We start from the raw sequence: 8,489 nt of genomic DNA, 5'->3' as shown, positions 1-8,489 counted from the left end.
ATCACTCACTCATGTCTTCTCATTTAGGTTGTAATTGTGACTTAGCTCAGCATCAACCGTGCTGTCAGACGTACGAATGAGGCTTCACTCGTACGTCTGACTAAGTCTAACATAGTCAAATATCCAAATCTCGTTCCTGCAGTTCCTGTAACCACATACAAACACAGACAGGATAATAACGAGCGATCATGGTGGCCTGTAAACTGTTGTACCTGCAATGGACGTGGGTAGATGTCTAGGGACTTGCATAAAATGCATCAACATTGTGGCATTTCATCACATTGACTTATTTTTCTGCCCCTTTGACAAGCATCACAGGATTTACAAAGAAGGTGTGCGTCTTTGAAAATTGTAGGCCAATAGAATCCAGCGTCGTAGACTAGCTTCATCCCCGAATACATATCAGCGTATTATTCCATCAGGACAACTTTTAAACAAATGTGGATCTTCCCAGAAATAGTGTTTTATATCACTAAAGAATTTCTTTCGTTTTTGGTACGACAACCCTTTTTCAAGGAATCCACATACTAAGTAGTTTGCATAGTCTGCAAACCATGGAATTTCATTATAACCGATTTTCAAAAGATATTCATCAGGAAAGTTATCTTGTATGGCCGATTCATTTAGAACTTCTAATTCAGGATATTCAAGGCGAGAAAGATGATCAGCGGCGAGATTTTCTGCTCCCTTTTTGTTTCAGATTTCAATATCAAATTCTTGTAAGAGTAAGATTCAATGGATTAATCGTGGTTTGACATCTTGTTTTGAAAATAGGTATCTAAGAGCAGAATGGTCGGTATAGACCACCGGTTTAGCTAGAACGAGATATGAACAAAATTTGTCAAAAGCAAAGACAATAGCAAGGAGTTCTTTTTCAGTAGTTGTGTAATTCGTTTGTGCTCCTTGTAACGTCTTACTAGCGTAATAAATAGGTTGAAATCGTTTTTCAATTCTTTGTCCTAAAACGGCTCCCATTGCAAAATCACTTGCATCGCACATGAGTTCAAATGGTAGATTTCAATTTGGAGTTATCATGATCGGCGCATTAGTGAGTTTTTCTTTAAGAATATTAAAAGATTTAATGCATTCATCTGAAAAGATGAATGGAGCATCCTTTTCTAGGAGTTTATTCATAGGAGTGACAATTTTAAAAAAGTCTTTTATGAAACGTCGGTAAAAACCGGCATGCCCTAGAAAACTCCTAACTCCTCTAACATTGGTGGGATGTGGAAGTTTAGCAATTACATCTATTTTAGCTCTATCCACTTCAATTCCTTTCCTTGAAAGAACGATGCCTTCTTTAACCATGAAATGGCATTTCTCCCAATTAAGTACTAGATTTGATTGTTCGCATCTAATAAGCATTCGTTCAAGATTAACTAGACATGTTTCAAAAGTATCACCGAAGACTGAAAAGTCATCCATGAAAACTTTCATGCATTCTTCTATCATGTCGTGAAAAATTGCCATCATGCACCTTTGAAAGGTTGCAGGGGCGTTGCAAACTCCAAATGGCATGCGTTTGTAAGCAAAAGTACCATAAGGGCACGTGAATGTGATTTTCTCTTGGTCCTCTGGTGCGATTGGAATTTGAAAGTATCCGGAGAAACCGTCAAGAAAACAATAGTAACTATTTCCGGCTAATCTTTCCAACATTTGATCAATGAAAGGTAAGGAAAAGTGATATTTCCTGGTGGCGTCATTTAATTTTCTATAATCAATACAAACATGCCATCCTGTTACAGTCCTAGTAGGAAAAAGCTCATTTTTTTTATTTGTGATGGCAGTCATGCCACCCTTCTTAGGTACACATTGAACTGGGCTTACCCATGGATTATCAGAGATTGGATAAATTAAACTTGCATCTAGCAGTTTAATAATTTCTTTCTTAACAACATCTTGCATATTAGGATTTAGTCTTCGTTGACGTTGCACATATGTTTTATGACCTTCTTCCATAAGGATTTTATGTGTGCAATACGAAGGACTTATGCCTTTAATGTCATGAATCTTCCATGCAATAGCTAGTTTATGAGCTTTTAGCACATAAATGAGTTGAGATTTTTCATTTTCCGTAAGAGAAGACGATATTATTACAGGTAATTCAGATTCACCATGTAAATAAGCGTATTCCAAATGGGTTGGAAGTGGCTTTAACTCTAATATCGGTGGTTCTTCTATCGATGACTTGTATCGATATCTGTCTTCCTCTTTTAACATTTGAAGTTCTTCTGTTGTTGGTTCGTATTCATTAGCCATGAGTGCGGCTAACATTTCAGCTTCATCAATTGGTTCAGTTCCTTCTCCTAAAGAACATTCTCCCGTTCCTTATAATTCTGGAAATTCTTGTAACAATTTTGCATGTGAATCTATAGTTTGAATATATTAACATGTATTATCTGCAGATTGCGGTTATTGCATGGCTCTATCAACAAAAAAGGTAACACTCTCGTCCTCTATACTTAGGGTCAGTTTCTTACCGAACACGTCTATTATTGCTTTAGCCGTGTTTAAGAATGGTCTTCCTAATATAAGAGGAACTCGAGAATCTTCTTCCATGTCCAGAATAACAAAGTCTACTGGAAATACTAAAGTACCAACTTTAACTAGCATGTTCTCCATTATCCCTCTAAGATATTTTACTGATCGATCGGCTAGTTGTATGCTTATTCGTGTTGGTTTCAATTCACCAAGGTCTAGTTTAGCGTATAGTGAATATGGCATTAGATTTATACTAGCACCTAAGTCTGCCAATGCTTCTATTGAACTAAGACTACCCAGAAAACATGGAATTGTGAAACTTCCCGGATCAGAGAGTTTTTCTGGTAGCTTATTCAACAGCACTGCAGAACAATTAGCATTCATTGTAACAGCCGAGAGTTCTTCCATTTTCTTTCTATTTGTGATTAGATCTTTCAAGAATTTAGCATATCTTGGCATTCCTTAAATCACATCAATGAAAGGAAGATTGACATTTATTTGTTTAAACATATCCAAAAATTTGGATTGCTCGGTTTCAAGTCTTTCTTTTCTCATTTTACTTGGGTAAGGAAGTGGTGGTTGGTATGGTTTAACATAAGGTTTCGCCTTAACTGTGTTATCTTTATTAACCTTTTCAACTATCGGTTCTGTTTCCTTATCTTGCTCAGGCTGTGGTGCCTGTGGAGTAGGAATAGCGTCATCAGAAATTACAGGTATTTCAGGTGGTTTAAGTGTAATACCACTTCTTGTGGTAATGAATTTAGCTGTTTCATTTCAGTGGTTAGCATTTGTATCGCTCGATAGACTCCCCGGTTTTCTTTCACCTATCAACCTTGCTAGGTTGCTCACTTGTTGTTCCAGATTTTGGATAGAAGCTTGTTGATTTCTAAATGCTTGAGCATTTTGTTCATTAGTTTGTTTCTGAGATGTGAAAAACTGCATTTGAGATTCAACTAGCTTCGAAATCATGTCTTCTAAATTTGGCTTTTTATCATCGGTTTGTGGTGGTTTATTTGGAAAAATGGGTCTTTGCTGGTTGTAAGTATTATTAGATACTTGTTGATTACTAGGACCTTGTTGGTTGTTGTTTGGAACATTTCAGTTATAATTCTGATTTTAATTGTAGTTTGGTCTTGGCGGTTGATAATTATTCTGATAATTATTTTCAGGCCTTTGGTTCATGTATGAAACATTCTCTCTTTGTTCCATTGTTTGTTCAATACTGAGACAATCTTTTGTCAAATGTGGTCCTCCACACTGCTCATAACTAATTCGTATTGCGTGAATATCTTTAGTCATCTTTTCCATTCGTCTCTCGAAAGCGTCTAACTTTGCGGAAATGGAATCAAAGTCATGGCTAGAATCGGCTCTAGCCGCTTTAGATGATCTAACGATGTCTTTTTCTTGATGCCACTCATGTGAGTGGGAGGCTATGTTATCAATAATTTTGTAAGCTTCAGTTGCAGTTTTCTTCATAATGGAACCACCAGCTGCTATGTCGATGTCTTTTCGTGTAGTAATGTCTCATCCTTGGTAGAATATTTGTACTATTTGATAAGTATCTAAACCATGTTGAGGACATCCTCTAAACAACTTTCCAAATCTTGTCCACGCTTCATATAGAGTTTCATTTGGCTTCTGCGTGAACGTAACAATTTCTCCTTGAAGTCTCACGGCTTTGGATGCCGGAAAGAATCTTTTAAGAAATTTCTCAACTAAAACATCCCATGTATCAATCGTCCCTTCAGGTAAAGATTCTAACCAATCTTTGGCTTCTCCCTTTAAAGTCCATGGAAATAACATGAGATAGATCTGTTCATCCTCAACTTCTCTAATTTTGAATAGAGTACAGATCCTATTAAAGGTACGAAGATGTTCGTTTGGATCTTCCTTCGGCGTACCACTAAATTGGCATTGATTAGTTACCATGTGTATGATTTGTCCTTTGATTTCATAATCTGGCGCATTAATGTCTGGTTGTGTAATTGCATGACCTTGGCTCGTGCGTGTAGCTCTCATTCGGTCATCCATACTTAGAGGTTCCTGATTTTCCATGATTGAATTTATTGAATCTGAATCACTAGGGGATTCTGATTTAATGGTTTCTTCCTTGACAATCTCTGGATGAGTAATTTATGGTTCATGAGGAATGATTAGTGGTTCAGGATCTCTGAATTGTCCTTGAATATCCTCCGGGTTCTCAATTGTGAGATCGGGTTCAAAAAATGGATTATCGGAAATTTGAATTGGAGTACTTGGTCGACTTGATGATGATTCTAAAGAAAAATCAACGGCGACAATATTGGCTAGATGTCTTGATCGAGTTACAGGTGGTGAGCGTATGAAAGGTGGTGAACGTTTTGCTCGGTGCATTCACTGAATATCCTATTAGTTATAAAAAAAATAAAAAATTATATAAGTTATCAAATTTATAGACTTTTCTGATTTTGCCCACGTTTTGAATAGCCAATAGATGCATCAGGTAGCCAGGACCCTTTAAATCAGAAGCCCACAAATCGCCACTAACAAATCCAACTATTACTACGAACCAGAAAATTTTGGATGTCTATCAATTTAACCGCTTAAAATAATTTTTCGTCGAAATTTTGAAGAAGATAAAAATCTATGTCCTAAAAACTAGAGCGTCGAGAAATAAGAGGAAGAAAAAGAGTGCGTCAAAAAAGGTCGAAAAATAAAAGGTCGAAAAATAATAATAAGAAAGTAAAGCGTCGAAACTTAAAAGTCTAAAAACTAAATATTAAAAATTACGTTTAAAGGAATTAAAGCTTAAAAGGAATTCTATATCCAAAACAGCAATAACTTAATTAGGTACTAAAATCTATTTAAAACTAAAGCGATAAGTGACGTCGTAAAATTCTAAAGCTCCTAAATCTTAATCTAAAGAAAAAGCACTTAAGGGATTTTACGGCAAAGCCTAAAAATCTAGGAATATAAAATACTACAGCAAAAACTAATTTCGAACGAAAAATGTACAAATAAACGATACAAATACAAATTATAACTAAAATGATAAAAATATAAATTTTATAAAAATATTATTTTTATATTATTATTTTATAAAAGTATTAATTTATATAATTAATAATAATATTAAAACTTAATATTACTAATTATAAACTAATATTAATAACTAATTAAATACATAAACCCTAATTAGGTTATTAATTAATAATAATAATTAATAATACGTAACCCTAACCGTACGTCTGATGATTCAGGCCTGTCAAATCACCTCATGCGACCGCATGAGGTTTCCTTCGTCTGTTCATGCGATCGCATGGCTTCGGGTACCAGGCCCGTATATTTTTAATTTTTTTTTCTGAGTTTTAAATTATAAAATTAATATATAAGTAATATTTATAATTATATTTTTAAGAACTAAAAAAAATACTTTTATACTTTTTATAAAATGTATTTTTTTTATTTAAACACTTAAAAATATAATTTTTTTTTATATTTTTGCTTTTAAAATTTAAAATATATTTTTACAAAAATAGATTAAAACTTAATAAAAATCTTTTTTTTAGCGTTCTATGGCGTCCCCGGCAGCGGCGCCAAAAATACTTGATGTGTGCGAGGTGTAGTACGAAATAGATTATATTTTACTACGAAATACTATTAAATACGATAAAATTTACACAAGTTATTTATTTATTTATAGAATGGATATACCTAAACCTTGCTACAAAATTTATAGGCAGTGTACCTAATCGTAGAGTAGTGTAGTTTTTAGTAAGTCCGGCTCGTTCCACAGGGAGCTGGCTAAGTTTAACGCTATATTTATTTTAAACTATATTTGTATCAATATATATATATATATATATATATATATATATATATATATATATATATATATATATATATATATATATATATATATATATATATATATGTGTGTGTGTGTGTGTGTGTGTGTATATATATATATATGTATATATATATGTGTATATATATATGTATATATATATATATGTATATATATATGTATATATATATATATATGTATATAAGTAGTATTATTATTATTATTATAAAAGGGGGGTTTTACCGTTTAGTGACCGGTTTGTCGATTTTAAAACTTAAGTCACAATTAAAACCTAATGTAAAATATTAAATATAAATACAACTTAATTTAAAGCGTAAAGTAAATGACGATAAATAAAAGTGCGATAATTAAAAGTGCAATAATTTAAAGTACGATAAATAAAATGATGATAAATAAAGAGCGATGAGATATAAAATAAAGGAATTATGCTTATTTAAACTTCCGTAATCATGATATTCGACGTGTTGATTTTAATTTATTACCATGGGTTAATTGTCCTTTGTCCTAGATTATTCGATATGTCCATCTGGTTTTTGTCCATAACAGTCCATCGGTCATAAATATAAAGTGCGAGTGTCCTGGTCAAATTACCCTTATACCCGAAGTCAAATATTCCAACTAATTGGGGACTTAAACTGTAATAAGGTTTTAATACATTATTAATGATTACACCAGGTTATCGACTGTATGCAATCTAAGGTTTTAATACTTTATTAACAATTACACCAAGTGTCCTTGTATGTAATCCACCCCTATTTTAATGAGTGCATTGACTATTAATCCATTCCCGTGTCCGGTCAAATGAACGATTATTAGTATTTATAAATATCCCACCCATCGTGTCTGATCGAGTGAATGTGGTTATTTATAAATACATCAAATTGTAAATCTCTATATTAAATTAACGAACTATCATTCAGTTAAACAAATATAAAGCCCATTAATAGCCCATAGTCCAATTTCCATAAGTGTCGGTCTTTTGTCCAAACCCCAATTATGGTCCAAAGCCCAATAATCCAGTCTTAATATTTAGTCCAACATCACGATTACTTCGGCTCAAATAAACATAATAATAACTTAGCTACGAGACATTAATTTAAAAAGGTTGAACATAACTTACAATGAGTATTAATTGCGTAGTGTTACACGGACAGAATTTCGTCTTACAAGCTTAAAACATTCGCTACTATAACCTCATTATTATTTACTTAATATTAAAATTATAATTATAAAATATAAATATAAATATATTGAGAGAGAGTGAATATCAGTTGATGAATGTGTAAATAACTCGTCGCCCAAACTTGCAATTTATAGCACCTGACCAATGATTTGGGGCCATGCGATCCATGGCCTGGGAGTGTTATTCCCATGCGATCGCATGGAGGCCAGGGACAGCTCACACATTTTTGTTTTCTTGTTTGCCGAAGTTTTATTTAATATATATAATATAATATATATAATTTTATATAATTATATATATATTATATTATATTCTTGTGCATAGTTGACTTGTAATTTTAGGTCCGTTGCATCGCGCGTTGATAGTTAGTTCATGTCCCGGTTCCCGATTTTCGAGCGTCCTTTCGTACGATTTAATATCTTGTACTTTGCGTTTTGCGGCTTGTACTCTTGTAATTCTTAGACGTTTCTCACCAATAATTTGAACCACTTGGATTGTACTTTGTACTTTTTAGCTTTTTGGTCGTTTGCATCTTCAAATCGTCGAATCTGTCTTTTGTCTTCACCTTTTATTATTTAAACTAATATCACTTGTAAATAGAATAATTGCAACTAAAAGCTTGTCTTTCTTGAAGGATAATGCTATGAAATATATGTTCATTTTTAGCATTATCAGAAACATACCAGAAGGAGTACGAGTGACAGAAATGCCAAGAAAATAATTTAACGGACCAAGATCAGTCCTGGAGAACTCCTGATGTAAAGAGGTGATAACCAGATGAAGAAAGGCTGTAGACGAGGCAGTCAAGATGATGTCATCCACATATAATAATAAATAAGCTGTGTCTGTGCCGTTCTTGTAGATAAACAAAGAGGTGTCACATCTACTGTGCTGGAATCCAACATGCTGAGCATACTCCGAAAATCATTGAAACCAAGCTCGAGGAGCTTGTTTCAATCCGTATAAAGATTTCTGTAG

General features: G+C 33.3%; 1 non-coding gene across 1 annotated transcript; it reads left to right on the top strand.

The window, feature by feature from the left end:
- Nucleotides 1-4,045: 4,045 nt before the first annotated feature.
- On the top strand, nt 4,046-4,152 carry LOC139856414 (small nucleolar RNA R71). Its single transcript, XR_011761896.1, has one exon. It is a non-coding gene; the product is annotated as a small nucleolar RNA R71 (small nucleolar RNA).
- The last annotated feature ends 4,337 nt before the right edge of the window (nt 4,153-8,489 follow it).

The sequence above is a fragment of the Rutidosis leptorrhynchoides genome, chromosome 6 (genome assembly GCF_046630445.1).
Source record: "Rutidosis leptorrhynchoides isolate AG116_Rl617_1_P2 chromosome 6, CSIRO_AGI_Rlap_v1, whole genome shotgun sequence".
In the NCBI taxonomy this organism is placed as follows: domain Eukaryota; kingdom Viridiplantae; phylum Streptophyta; class Magnoliopsida; order Asterales; family Asteraceae; genus Rutidosis; species Rutidosis leptorrhynchoides.
Note: the sequence above shows the minus strand (reverse complement) of the source record. Positions and strands in the feature narration are given on the sequence as shown.